General features: G+C 35.2%; 1 protein-coding gene across 2 annotated transcripts in view; it reads left to right on the forward strand.

Annotated features, from left to right (window-relative positions):
- The window catches only part of LOC143239658 (muscarinic acetylcholine receptor gar-2-like), a 123814-nt gene that overhangs the window by 20930 nt on the left and 86965 nt on the right, over positions 1–15919 (forward strand). The window contains exon 2 of one of the 2 annotated variants that reach the window (XM_076480987.1): positions 15638–15874. The exons of the other annotated variant lie outside the window; for it this stretch is intronic. The gene's annotated coding sequence lies outside the window, so the exon portion shown is untranslated. The remainder of the gene's footprint in view (positions 1–15637; positions 15875–15919) is intronic. 2 annotated transcript variants of the gene reach the window in all.

Genomic DNA, 15919 nt, shown 5'->3' on the forward strand with positions numbered 1-15919 from the left:
GAAAGCTAAAAAAAAAGTTTTTTTGAAATAGATATTGATTTTCATTCTTCCTTGAGTCACTGGATTCATCATGCTATTTATATATATATATGTTTTGTATACGGCTCACCTGACTATTTTCTGCATCCTGACGTCTTTGGTTGTGACTAGCGTTTCTAAGATATGTATAGGCCTTTTTTTAGGTTGGTAAAAGATTAGCCCAAGAGTTGGCGGTGGGTGGTGATGACTAGCTGCCTTTCCTCTAGTCTTACACTGCTAAATTAGGAACAGCTAGCGCAGATAGCCCTTGTGTAGCTTTGCGCGAAAGTCAAAAAACAAACAAACTTCAACTGTCTGAAAGTTTATTCCCCCAAAGTTTTCTTCCTACTGGGAGTGCACATGTTGTATCACCAGATCAAACAAAAACAACGACAACAGCAAATCAAACAACAACAAACAACTACCGATGAAGGATAGTTTGTTTGTTTCAAGTTAAGCACAAAGCTATACAATGGGCTATATGTGTTCTGTCCACCACAGGTATCGAAACACGATTTCTAGTGATGTGAAGAATAGGACGGTAAAGTTAATAATAACACTTAAAGCCTTGAAATTTCTCCATTTTTTACCCCAATGAATTCCGTTTTTAAGTTTAAAGATATAGTTGTTCGAAACTTGCTGTACATTATTACTATTGTATTCTCCATGAAGTTTGTGATGTGGTTCGAAACATTTATGGAAACAAATAGTGTTAAATACTATCCTTAAAACGCTGACTAAATACTAATTCCAATGTTTCCGTGTTTTATGAAACTGAAAACCGATGGATGGAATTTTGATAAAACATAGGATGATTGTCATTTCTGAATTATTTAAGTTTTTAATTTTCTTATCTTAGGTTCTTTCTGAGTTGAATGAATGATTGACAGTCATATCTATCAAATTCCTTAATTTGAAACTCAAGCATAAATTACTTGAAGTTGTATCTCTTTATGCAACAGTCAGTCTTGGAGCTAACAGGTTCTGGTGGTCATGATCCACTTTCAAACTCAAGATAAAGCTTATTGGATCAGTGTCAAGACGTGTTAATTGATTTTAGAACAAGCTGAAGATAGTTGTTCAATAGAATCGAATTATCAGTGTTTTAGTTCATTCTACTACCACATGTCTAAGTTTTTCAATTCGAATATAGTTTTACTTCAGAGATTCATAAACTCTTTACAAGATTTGTTCTAATAGTCTATGGTATTTATAATATAACTATTTAATTCGCTATGGTGTTTTGAATATAACAGTTTAATTCGCTACAGCGCTGAAAATATAACTATTTAATACGAGATTGTGTTTTAAATATAACTATTTAATAGGCTACCGTGTTTTAAATATAACTGTCTAATAGGCTACCGTGTTTTAAATATAACTATTTAAAAGGCTACGGCGCTGAAAATATAACTATTTAATAGAATATGGTGTTTAAATTTATAATTATTTAATTCGCTATGGTGTTTGCTTTCAAAATGTAACTCGAAGGAATACAAATACGGAATTATTACACCTTCAATGGTGTTGTTGTTATACACCTTACATCTTAAATTTGTTTCTTTATTTTCAAGTAAGTTAAGTCAGGCGATTTCAACTTAACTCAAATTTAAGTTTCAATTGGATGAATGGATGGTGGTCTTAAATTGGTTTAGTTCTAGATAAATGCATTCACACTATACAAAAAACAATGTAGTTTTAAATTAACGAATAAACAAAATGGTCTACTACAAGAAATACACTTTTTTATGGATTCGTATTTAAATCCAAATAACATAATATTTATATTTGTAAGAAAAAAAATGGGTTGGGTGAATTTGTGTCTGTAGAAATTAATTATTACGTTTAAGTTTCATTGATTTTAAATTCGTTTCGTTTTCAAGTTAAACATAGAGCTACTTAATGGGTCATTTGTCCTTTGCCCACCACGGTTATTGAAACCCCGGTTCTCGTGTTGGAAGTTCGCAGAATACCGTTTTACAAGAGAACTTATAACGTCAAGCTAATGATACTATACATAATGGTGATTTACGAACAAATGTAATAATTAAAACATAATTTTATTAGTTTTCTAGAGCATATTGAAATCTCTTGCAAAACCATAATTTACTTCCATCTAGTTCATCGTCTGTAAGGAAACAAACACTAAAAGACTAATACAAATATGGTTAAGTTGACAAAGTGTTAGAAACTTTCTACAGTAATTACATATTGTTTTGAATTTCGCGCAAAGTTACTCGAGGGCTATGCGCTAGCCATCCCTAATTTAGCAGTTAAGACTAGAGGGAAGGTAGCTAGTCAGCAGCACCCACCGCTATCTCTTGGGCTATTCTTTTACCAACGAATAGCGGGATTTAACGTAACATGTAACGCCCCTACGGCTGAAAGGTCGAGCATGTTTGGTGTGACGGGATTCGAATCGGCCCGGCATGGCCAAGCGTGTTAAGGCGTGCGACTCCTAATCTGAGGGTCGCGGGTTCGCATCGCGGTCGCGCCAAACATGCTCGCCCTCCCAGCAGTGGGGGCGTATAATGTTACGGTCAATCCCACTATTTGTTGGTAAAAGAGTAGCCCAAGAGTTGGCGGTGGGTAGCGATGACTAGCTCCCTTCCCTCTAGTCTTATACTGTTAAATTAGGGACGGCTAACGCAGATAGCCCTCGTGCAGCTTTGTGCGAAATTCAAAAACAAACAAACTACTTTTTCTTTATCTTTCTAATATTTGAAAAGCCAGGTTTGTATTTTTATTAATCTCAATTTCGGGGACTTGAATTTTTAAAATATGTCACTCTTTGATAATGGTTTTAAACAAAATGAGGAATCCTTGCAAACTAAATGGTTTGACGGATGTCATTTGATGTTAAACACCATGACCCTTAGATTCACGTTTTGTTATATGAATACACCTGATCTCTCTGGTTTAAACAGAAAATAATCTTATTCGTCTGTAACATAAAGGAATTTTGGAATCTTAAAAGGTGAGATATTTTTTTACACGATTTAAATATTAAGGGAAGCTATGGTGGAAAAGAAATGCTCACGTGTAATAATACAAATGTTAAATGTTCTCATTCAAAGCCATTTGACTTTTTTTTTTTAAATGGGAAAATGTCGTTTTATGTATGTAGGAAGATAGATAATTATGTTGTTTTTTCCTAACGTCTATTTTCGGTACTAATCCTATGGTGAAACTCTTGGGTAATTAAGCAGAGAAGTGGAACGGAAAAGCAAATCATAGGTTAAAGTGTGCTTTTCCTTTAAGAACACTGAAATAAAGCTACCGAGGGGCTATTTGCGCATAGATAATCATTATTTTCGAACTGTTTAATTAGGAAGAATGACGGTTAATATACATCAACCATCGATGACTCTTTGGTTGTTTTTATCGGACTGACTAGTTGGAACTGACCTTTACTCTTCGAGCCTGAAATGGCCAAATGATTAGGACTCTCGACTCCTAATCTGAGAGTAGTTGACCCAGATCTCCTTCCCACTATACACATTCGCTCTTTCAGTCGTGGGCGCCTTATAATGTGACAGTCAATCCCTGTATGCGTTAGTAGAAAGTTGTCCAAGATTTGAGAGTGGGCGGTGATGATTATCTATCTAATGTAGATAGCCCCGTGTAGCATTGCGTGGAAGTTAAAGATGAACTGCAGTTCTTATAGTGCACCGAAAGCTCTGAGCAAAATAATCACTGAACAAAGCCAGCACAATGGGTAAAGAAAAGGACTAAATAATTTTAGAGCTTACTGGAGTGAATAATTTTCTGTTACACTGCATTAGTGTTTGCGTTTTAGTCTGCTAATAAAAATGAATAAGTAACTTATCTCATAAACGTAATATCCGATGTTCTACCACCAATATTCAGTACCAGTGTAAACATAACACTCCATAAAACTTATACGTTTTTCTTTCCATTTTTTCCATAGAGAAATTACCAACTGCGTGTGTTTTGTCTTATAGCAAAGCCACAAAGGGCTATCTGCTCAGCCCACCGAGGGGAATCTAACCCCTGATTTTAGCGTTGTAAATCCGGAGACATACCGCTGTACTAGCGGGGGGCTACTAACTGCGTGTCTACCAAGTAGAGCAACGGTAAGTCTACGGACTTACAATACTAAAATCCGGGGTTTGATTACCCACGGTGGACACAACAGGTGGTCCAGTGTGGCGTTTCTTTAAAAAAATAACATCATTTGTGTTACAGTTTCAAGTACACCCCACGCTAAATTAATTGCTCGTGAACTTAATCATTTCGTGGAAACTGAAGTTCTAGAATGAATGTGTTGATTGGAGGTCCGCTATCAGTTTACTTTTCAGCTTTAATTATTGGTTTGGTTTGGATTTGAATTTCGCGCAAAGCTACGCGAGAGCTTTCCTCGCTAGCCGTCCCTAATTTAGCAGTGTAAGAGTAGAGGAAAGGCAATTAGTCACCACCAACCCCCGCCAACTCATGGGATACTCTTTTACCAATGAGTAGTGGGATTGACCGTCACATTATAACTCCCCCACGGCTGAAAGGGCAAGCATGTTTGATGTGACAGAGATTAGGACCTTCGACTTTCAGATTACAAGTCGAGTGCCTTAACGAACTGACCATGCCGGAACGATTTAATTATTGGAAATCACGTTAGTCACCTGTTGCCTGAAGACTGACTGATAATTAATAACGCTAAAATTCGGGATTCGATTCTTCAGGTGCGCAAGGAAAAGGTAGCCGATAGTGTTGTATTTCTTTTTTTTTGCAATTAATAGGCAAATAAACAATCAAGAAAGCAAGTATTATACATACATTTGGGTAGCTATAAACATAATATAAAATCATAACAAACTATGTTCCTAGACCGATAATGTCCACGCATAAGATACAAAGTACAAGGTGATTAAAAAATTAAGTATTTACAAACGAAGTTTTTCTGTACAGTTAATGTAAAACAAGTTCTAGTCAGTAAAAAAAAGCTAACCTACTTCAATGTATATGAATACGTCAGTTACATTATATGAAAAGTAGATAGATGCGTAGTAGAAAGATAGAGATGTCATTCCAGTGGCCCAAAACCACTGTCTGAGAACTTATAGTGCTACAAATTGAGTTTCCATATTCACATTGGGTCGTACAAGGATAGCCCTTTCTGTTGCTTTGTGCTTAACAAAAAATTTGTTTTTTTGTTTTTGAATTTTGCACAAAGCTACTGGAGGACTATCTGTGCTAGCCGTCCCTAATTTAGCAGTGTAAGACTAGAGGGAAGGCAGCTAGTCACCACCACCCACCGCCAACTCTTGAGCTACTCTTTTACCAACGAATAGTGGGATTGACCGTCACATTATAACGCCCCCACGGCTGAAAGGGCGAGCATGTTTGGCGCGATGGGGATGCGAACCCACGACCCTCAGATTACGAGTCGCACGCCTTAACACGCTTGGCCACGCCGGGCCCCTAACAAGAAATAACAACAAAACTCTGAGATGGTTACTTTGTAAAAATGCGACCGCATTTAATTCATTATTGTTTTCTAAAGGCAATTTTACATAAAGTTACATGAACAACCTAAATATTAAGATATGTAAGGATTAATCGTAATTTGAATTCATAATTAAAACTATTTTATCTTTTCTGTAAAACGTAATAAATATAAAGTTTCTATCCTACTTATGACTCATGTACTTAGAAGTCATTGTATTCAAAGTATATACATATATTATAATAATATTCAATTTTTATGTCCTGCGCGAGCACTTTTAACGGATAAATCCCGGATGTAAATATATTTTAGTAGGCATCTGAAATAACAACAACATATGTAAAGTTTTTGAAAAGGTCTGAAGTTAGGTCGAAGAATATTACTATACGTTTATTTATTGAGGGTGTTAAATACGGAAAAGTTTAGCTTTTACTAATCTAATGCAAAATATGCACATCAGTTACAGTTACTCTTTATCGGATGTAGGCGTAATTAATAAAAAAAATTAAAGAATGTTAGGCCTAAGACAAGTGGATTCAGCTTTCTGTGTTTGTGATTAGAATTCTTTTGTATTATTCTAAGAATCCTGTATTTAAAGAAGTATTCTTACAATAAAAAATACTAAATTGACCAAAATGATTTGCGGGCCTTTACTAGTTTTATATTGTTTTTACGTCAAGAGAGATTCCATTTTAAAATTGAAAAACAACAACAATTGAAAGTAAACTTCACTTTAACTACTTTCTACAATGGATTTATTGCTTCAACATTGTTTGTTGTTCACCACAAAACTACACAATGGACAATCTGTGCTCTGCCCCCCACGGTGGTTAGGGCGTTCGACTTACACTCTGAGAGTCACGGTTTCGAATCCCTATGCTACTAAACATGTTCTGTTTTTCAGCCGTGGGGGAGTTATAATGTGACGTTGAATCCAACTATTCATTGGTTAGAAAGTAGCCTAAGAGTCAGTAATGATGATTATTTGTCTTACCTCTAGTCTCACACTGTTAAATTAGGGCCGGCTAGCGTAGTTAGGTTTCGTTTAGTTTTGCGTGAAATTCGAAACAAACCAAACCCCACCACAGGTATGGAGACCCGGTTTCTAGCGTTGTGAGTCGACACATCTGCCAATGTTGTAGTAAAGAGATCGTTGCTTTAGTTGGTTGGATATGTTGTAGAGCAAAGCTTTATTCAACTATATGCTGTGTCCACCGTGGAGAATTGAGCTCCAGATTTTAGAGTTATTAAGACCGTAAACTTAAAACTGTCTCACCTAAGGACTTATTGCTTTAGAACCACACCGAAAGACAACAGATAAATTTATACTGGTATTTTTCTTATTTCTAATTCTTTTTCTAATCTCTCCCTCTTCTGGTGGCTCATAAGTAAGAGTGAGCTTTTATAACGCTAAAAGATCAGCGTTCAATACCCGTGAGGAGATAGAGAACACACAAACAGTTCATGCATTGTGTAGGTTTGTGATCAACAACAAACAAACAACTTGAAAGCTATATTAAAATATTTTTTTGTGTATTCACGAATATAAAATTTCATAATTATTTCTTACTTCACATACACTGTTTTAGCCTAAATTTCTCGGTGTTTTCAATATCTGGACAAAACTAGTCTTCAATCTTTCTCCAACGTCTTCATCATGTTACTTCACTGAAACTATGTTTTCGCGCGAATCATCTTAAGAGTTGTTAAAGACCTATAAAATAAATTTTTATTTTGTTGCTAAAAAACGAGATAAAATAATAATAGTAATAATAATAATAAAAAACTTTAAAATACTTTATGGACTATATACCACTTGAATGAGATTCTTCTAAAATAGAACATTTCTGTCTAAAGTTAAAAGTTGCGTTAGGTGCTAAATCCTGTTTAAAGCTTCTGGCGTTGCTGACAGTAGCAAAAGTCCGTGATTTTTATGAGAAATAATGGGATAAGAGGAAACACGTAAGCAAAGAACATTTTACAGCGAAGACGCCTAAGATATTTTGTTTTTGGATTGTTTCCTATAGAAGTAAAATAAAAGTTCAGCCATATATTTGTCAGTGGTAAATGATCGTCAATAATACATGAAACAAGCTGTTTCCTAGAAGGGTTTTGCATATGAGATTTTTTCTGCTTTTTAATTCTGAGGAAAATGAATTGAATTCGAATTTCGTTGAATAAATCAATAAACACATGCATATAAAAATACATGTGAAACGATATTACATATGTTTGTATGTGTTATATGCACGTATTATTTGTACTACAGTCAAAATTTTAACAAACAGATATAATCAAAATGCGCTTGATCTGTGTATTTGTCGTAAAAAACTGGGTGTTTTATATAAAATACAAGAAACAACTTTTTAAAATTGACATGTTTTAGGGATCATTGCGGCTAGTTTCAGATATCTGGTATATGGAATTGTAATAATATACAAGGAGTTGAATATATTATAATTTAAAGAAAGATTTTAAAATTGAAATTCAACAAGTCATGGTAGAACGGGAAGTATAATAACGACTTTTTAAATTGCTCCGAAAATTGATCGCTTTTTGGAAGAGCATGCAAAATTTCCATGCACTCAGCACAATAGCATGTTTTTACTTTCCGGATTTGGAATTTTCAAGACAGGATTATCCCTTATACTCGATTGCATTGAAAAAAGGAAAGTGAATTAGTTTGGAGCACCAGAACCATCCATAAGGAGATTTACAACAAGTCATACCCCCATCATGATAAGCAAGGTGCGGCGTTTTGTATCAGGTGAGAAACCAAGAGCACAGTAAAAAAAAGTCTTCGATGTGTCAAAATAGGAATAAGTTTGTTTGTTGGTTTGTTTATTTTGTCATGCACAAAGACGCACAAAGGGCTATCTGTGCTCTACTCACCACAGTAGCAGTGTAAGACAGGAGACATACCACTGTGCAACTAGAGGCTTATTCGTTGGATTACACACAAACATATTCGAGGTCTATCTGTGATATATATTCATAATTTTGAAGTGATAGACTAGAGGTTAGGGAAATAGTGAACATTACTAATTTCTAGGTTTGTGCTACAACGAACAGTGGGATTGATCGACACAGCTAAAAGAACGAGCATATTTGGAGAAGGATTTCGGTACCACCATCAGCATACTGCGAGTTGATCATCCAAAATGCCAGTCCTTGGACGCCCAAGGATGTGTATGGAACACGTTATGTAGAAAAAAAATATGTTTTTATACTAAACATGTTATAACTAAGTCGGTTAATACGCACAAATAATTCAGCGTTTGTAGATATTGTTGTTACATATAAATAGTTGGGTTGAGCACTGTCTAGTGGTTCGTATCTCAGAAGGTACAATCAGCCACTAAACATACTTTTCACTTTCATTGCTGGCTGGTTGCTATCTCTTTGCTAGATGGTTTAAACTACGCTTGGCTAAAACTGAGTTTTGGGGTCACTAGTTATTTTGTGCATGTGTTGCAATAGAAGTCATTCAAGTTGAAAATAGCAAATACTATACACACACATCTATGGAAATTTTCCATAGAAAGTTTTGTTTTTCAAATATACAACGTGTACATTTTTACAAGAGCATTTGAAACGCACCTTAGCAAAGTGTCAAACTCATGATGTTACTTGTTAAAATGTGTCAAGGTGAGTCTGAACATAACTAAGTCTACCAAAGGTCTTCCTTAAGAGTCTGTAATTCAAACGACGTTTCGAGCTTTGTTTGAAACAAAAATATTTGTTACATAAACTCACACTAGGTGTCAGGCGTTTAGTAAGTTTGTTCACTAACATATTAGGTAGAAGTAAAGTTTTTATTTTGTGTCAGGAACTGTGTTAAGTATTATCGCTTATTCTTTCGAGGAAACCTGCTGTTTTCTCGGTTATACAGATTTAGATGCTGGCTAGTTTCCAGTGTTGAGACAAAGTATCAACAACGCTGGAGCGGTCTAGTTTAATGAAGCGTTTCACGCCACAAGGATTGAGTTATGTGGCGAGTGCTTGTTTTCTTTGTAAGTGAAACAGGGCATGGTTCCGACTTCAATCTACCAAGTTTGAATTTATACAGGTCGGAGAGATTTAGCGTTATCACCAGAACTTCGTACGCACCGAAAGTTTTAAAAATAAGCATTCTTTTAACTGTGTTTTGAGTCGTATGTCATGACTTATGTTTTATGAAGTACAAACTTAAAGTTCCACCTGTATCCGTCAAATCGACTTTTAACTTTGCAATGGATTAATCAACTGTTGGATAATACGTCATCAGTGGCAAATGGACCAGATTACGATGATGTGCTGTACTGGCACTTCTCAGAGCATTAAACATGTATACTGATACTTTTCAGAATGTTCTTATGGTTTAATGGACTAATTCCACGTAATACAGGGATTTTGAAGTTTCTATTTCAGCTATTGTATGTCACCATAACTGTACGAGCCATTTGTTTTATGTCAAGAATCGGATGAACTCTCATAAGTTCAGTTAGAGGTAGCCAGTTCTCTGTACTGCTTGTATCTTGAACTACAGATATTCTGTATTCTACTTTACCGCACTGCTAATTTTTGTCAACTCTGTACTGTTCGTGTACTGAATTCCAAGTTTCGAAATTTTATTCAACTGACCTATCAATTCTTATACCATTTATTTGTTTGTAAATAAACGCAAAGCTATCCGTGTTCTTTCTCACTGCAGGTATCAAAACGAAACGTGGTTTTTAGCGTTGTAATTCCGAAGATTTATCACTGTGATGTAGGTGGACATTTGCATTGTCAATTTTATGTAATGTTGATTTACTTAACTAGTAGCATTTTGTATATTGTCATTTGTATATATTTTTAATTTATGTAACTGCTGGTATATTGTATATACAATATTTTCTATATTGTAAATCACTGAGTTTTGTACTGTAAATTTTTACAAAAAATGTGACACAGGGAGGTTCAATGCTATCTTTCTTGCTTTAAAATTTATTAATTAAATAACCAAGGAAATACAATTGTGTACGACTTCCGGCATGGCTAGGTGGTTAAAGCACTCGAGTCGTAATCGGAGGGCGGCGGGTTCGAATCTCCGTCGCACTAAAATGTTCGTCCTTTCAGCTGTGGTGGCGTTATAATGTGAAGGTCAATCCCTCTATTCGTTGGTAAAAGAGTAGCCCAAGAGTTGGCAGTGGGTGGTGATGAATAGTTTCTTTTTTTTCTTGTTTTACACTGCTAAATTATGGACGGCTAGCGCAGATAGCCCTTGTGTAGCTTTGCGCGAAATCAAAAACAAATCAAATCAAACAACCACGTACATTTTCTAGCCCAGCTTCGTACATTCATAACGCGGGAAATGTACCGACTATAAACACTTTGGAATCTGTTGTATATTTAAACACATTTGTATTAATAACAATCCACCAGTTACATCTATATTCCCAAATCTGTTGTATATGCAAGCGCACTCATATTATCAAAAATGTATTCTTATTGCTTCGAGTCCTTCAATAACTTAAAATAATTGAACTTCATTGTAATCGAAGTCGAGAACTTGTCGTAGTTGTTTGTTTGTTATTAAGCACAAAGCTACACAATGGACTATCTTTGTTCTGCCCACCATGAGTATCAAGACCCGGTTTTTAACGGTGTGAGTCTGCAGATATGCCGCTGTGCTACTGAGGGTCGGCTGTCGTAATTGTCTCTCTGTATTCAATCAAGCGATGAACTTTCGAAATTAAAGCACAGCAAAAAGTAAACATTCTGCTGTCTGTAACGAGTTTTCTAAGTAAATTTTAAATTATATGTTCTAATTTCTTCTACAAAAGTAATACTTGAAGAAGATACTATCTTATGATTTAGTTTTGTGAATCTTCAAGAATAATTGTTGTGGTTCTTTCTCGCTCTAAGGCTTCCCAGATACTGGGGGAAGATACTCACAATTAATGTATTTTTAATCACCAGACTTAAGACAGAGATTAATGAGTTTTTTGAAATGCTCTGAGACACTTGTTATCGTATGCTGATTCAGCCGTAAAGTCCCGTATGTGTGTGTATGTGTGTATATATATATATATATATGCGTGTCTCCAGTGGTTCAGCGTTACGTCAGTACTTTTATAGCACTAAATCCAGGTTTCGATATGTATAGTGAGCATTGTATAAATAACTCATTGAGCAGCATTATTCCTGATAATAAAACAAATATATATATGTGTGTGTGTGTGAGTTCATAGCCCTAATTTTGTATTAACATAACATAAAAATTGGTAAAAATTATCTTTGGGTCACGTGCTTTTTGTGCTTGCCTTCTTCTTTTAATTCAGATGCATGTATTATTATTTTATTACTTGTATAGCACAACTTTCGCGTTTTCTAATAACTATCAACTTTTCATGTATCTACCAAGATTAGCGTGTTTTAAACTTTTGATAAAACGAATGGAAACTGAACAGATATTGTTCGATCAAGAACAACTGTGCTGTGTGCAAATTTGTTGTTGCACTTTAGGAAACACGAATTTACTTACGCGTGAAAAATACGCTTTTCAATTAGGTCTACGATAACTGTTTTCTGAACACGGTAGCTGAACGTATAATTACGACTAATCAACCAAACAGGCCCCGGCATGGCCAGATGGTTATGGTACACCAAACATGCTTGCCCTTTCAGCCGTGAGGGCGTTATAATGTGACGGTCAATCCCACTATTCGTTAGTAAAATAGTAGCCCAAGAGTTGGCGGTGGGTGGTGATGACTAGGTGCCTTCCCTCTAGTCTTACACTGCTAAATTAGTGCCGGTTAGCGCATATATTCCTCGCGTATCTTTGCATGAAATTCAAAAACAAATATTTGCGTGTACTGTTGTGACTGATCAACCAAATAAACAATTACTTGATGCTCTCTGTAAAAGCCACAAATGTGTGTGTACATATATATATATGTTTCTAATTCTCTGTTCTCATTGTATACTATATGTATTACTTTTTGGTTTCCAACAATGCTTTCATTAGTGTTCTGAGAAGAAAGTTACCATACTCAGTTCCTTGTAAGACACACGTTTTCCTTGAAAAATCCCCATGCATTGTCCAAGACAAAAGCGATGGGTTATGGCAAGAGGTTAGCTTAGGGTCTTCTCGAAACGACCTCTCATACAGATTGTAATCTCATTACTTACCAATTACGAGTATTTTAAGTAGCCTAAAACATTCAATTTAATTAATATTGCCAATATACTGTGAATAATATGATGTATTTGATTGTATTTACTCAATAGGTTGAAAAAAGTCAAAGCTGCATCAAGGTGTTGGTTGATTAGTCAAAATATTTTTTCTTAAAATTATATTTTCAAAATTAAGATGTGTCTTACGAGGTGTAAAAATACGGTATATCATAAAAATACTTTCTTTCAGATCCAAGAAAAAATTAATTGATAGTTGTTATTTTACACAATTAGGCCTACATCAGATACAACTGAATTTAAGAGAGATAATAATGGTAAAAACATAAAATAACAAGAAAGGGACTTTTGGGCCCATTTAAACTGTTCTATCCACCAAATTAAACTAAATCTTTTAAAAAAAACGCCTTATTATTCAAGTATTTATCACGCTCACTCTTAACTTCCTTTAACTGGATTGCATCCACCATATCCAAAGGCAACCTGTTCCAGAGACCAACCACCCTGTTAGAAAAGTAAAGCTTTCTTATCTGAAGATGGCTTCTTCTTTGCAAAAGGTTTATATCTGCGTCCTCTAATCTAACCATTCTCTCTATTAAGTATGGATAAAATGATGCATTAGTGCTATTAATTATCTTAAAAATCTGAAACACCTCAATCAGATTCCCCACATGATAACCTTTCCATCTCAGGTATCATCCTAGTAGTTATCCTTTAAACCGTTTCCAACAATTTAATGTTCTTTCTGAGGTAAGGATCCCAAGACTGAACAAATGTGGCCTAACCAATGACATTATAGCCTCTTAAAGATTTGTATTTAATATTTATGTACACACAACCTAAAATTCTATTTGTGTTGCTACTAGTAACTGTGTTGCTACTAGTAACAGCACATTCCTTCGATGGTTTAAGAAACTAATCAATGACAACACCTAAGTCGTCTTTTTCCACAACACTGTTCTGGTTATTCCCATCAACATTGTGCTCATAATTCAAGTTGTATATTCCACATCCATTACCTTGCACTTATTATAACTAAAAGCCATCTTCTATATATTTGCCCGACTTACCAAGTAATTCAAATCCTTTAGTAAGATATTAGCGTCGACCTCATAGCAGCAATACCAAAAACTTTAATGCCATCAACAAATTCAAATAATATGTTGACCATTCATTCATCTATGTCATTGATACAAACCTAAAAGAGGCAAACATCATAACAGCGAACTTTGAGGTATTCTACTCGTAACATTAAGACAGTTTGAGTTAACTCCATTTATAACAACTCTCTGATTTCTTCGATTTAGTCAGATTTCTATTCAATGAGCTAAGCTGTCCTCCATACCTAAAATACAAACAATGGAACAAACACATGTTTATTTGAACAAACACGCCAGTCTTGTGTACATAAACAATCTTTTTAGATGCGGAACAAAAGTAAACATAATATTAGAAAAGAAACTCTGTGAAACTGTTATACAAAAGAGTGAGTTATAAAGTGTCATGTTTGTTCCACTGTTTGCTGTTATATGTTCCATTCAGTTGACTCTGATCTAGGCTTAAGGCGAAACATAACAGCAATTAAAATCAGCCTTTTGAGAATGAAGGAAAGGATTTCTATAGTATAACGTAATAACGTCTGTAAAATTCCCCCAAAGAGCACTATTCCACTTAACGCTTTAATTATTGTGTTTGCCTCATTTCATTATTGTAGTTCAAAGACTGTTTTGTCCATTATATGATTTATGGCGTTAACGAAAATATTCAAACAGATTATCTACTGAAAATTAGAGATAAGACGGGATTACAAAATAATTATTAGTCATAAAACTGAGCTTTTGAGTCCTTTTAACAAACTTTATAAACAACACGCTACAAATCTGCGGCAGAAAAACCTAGAATAAAACGTATAGAGCTTCCAGAACAAACAATACATATAACACACTGCTGACTGGACTGATTGTAAACGTCAATATCACTGAATTTGTAGCATGATGGACGTGCACGAAACGTTATGAGCTAGTAATAAGATTTGAGCCAATCTATTATTCCTCAATCTGTCTGTTTCCCGCTGAAAGATACGAACTACGATAGGTGCCATATCTTGTATATTTGTTGTTTAATCGTAAGTCGATCGTACAAAAATTAATGGCTCTTCTGGTCATAACGATATCCGGAAAACGAGAAAAAAAGAAAGATAATTATTTTGGACAAAGATTTAGTGTTAGAGTTTTAGGACAATAAAATTTTCGTACTCGAAGGTTCACCATCCGCAGAGAAATCTTCATTTGGAAATTAGTTTTTTCTCTCTTTTACGTCCAGATTTTGGGTGAACATCCTTTGCACGTTACAAAGCAATTTACCTATAAAAAGAATCTGTTCTCTTTTATAAAGTATTAAATACTAATGAATACTAGTATTCATGTTTATCTTACTCTCATTTACACTTGCAAGCAAGGGCGTCTGCAGACATTTTTCCAGGGAGAGGCAAAGTTTTTCCCGGTGAGGGCAAATGAATGTGACATTGTAAATTGAATAAAAAATCGTATAGGTATGCTGAATAAATAAATGTTTGTTTTGTTTGTTTGTTTTTTGAATTTCGCGCAAAGCTACTCGAGGGCTATCTGCGCTAGCCGTCCCTAATTTAGCAGTGTAAGACTAGAGGGAAGGCAGCTAGTCATCACCACCCACCGCCAATTCTTGGGCTACTCTTTTACCAACGAATAGTTGGATTGACCGTTACATTATAACGCCCCCACGGCTGAGAGGGCGAGCATATTTAGCGCGACGCGGGCACAAACCCGCGACCCTCGGATTACGAGTCGCACGCCTTACGCGCTTGGCCATGCCAGGCCAGAATTAGAAAGTTACCGAGTGAAAACAAAATATAAAAAAAAATATTTGATTTATTTTGGCATAATTTTAAAACCGATGAGGTTTTTAAAAGAAATTTGATGCAATGGTGTTAATATTTACATTAGCTTCTTATTCCTCTAGGGTTCCCAGGTTGGACAGCGTTAAGCTTACAGACGTAAAAAGCTAAAATCCGATGTTCGATTCTCCGCGATGGACAGAATAGGTAGTCCAATATGGCTTTGCTCTTTCCAATAAACCAACGATTATTTGTTTAGGATAAAGGTTATTGCTGCAAAACATCCCTTTATCCTCTGTTGCTTGTGTTAGTATACAGAAGGCTGCGTCGTTGTACCACATGTTAAATAAAAGCAAAAGATGGTAAGTAATACATGTTAAATTAACCTTCGTTAACTGTATCCACAT

Source organism: Tachypleus tridentatus, chromosome 13 (genome assembly GCF_004210375.1).
Source record: "Tachypleus tridentatus isolate NWPU-2018 chromosome 13, ASM421037v1, whole genome shotgun sequence".
Taxonomy (NCBI): Eukaryota; Metazoa; Arthropoda; class Merostomata; order Xiphosura; family Limulidae; genus Tachypleus; species Tachypleus tridentatus.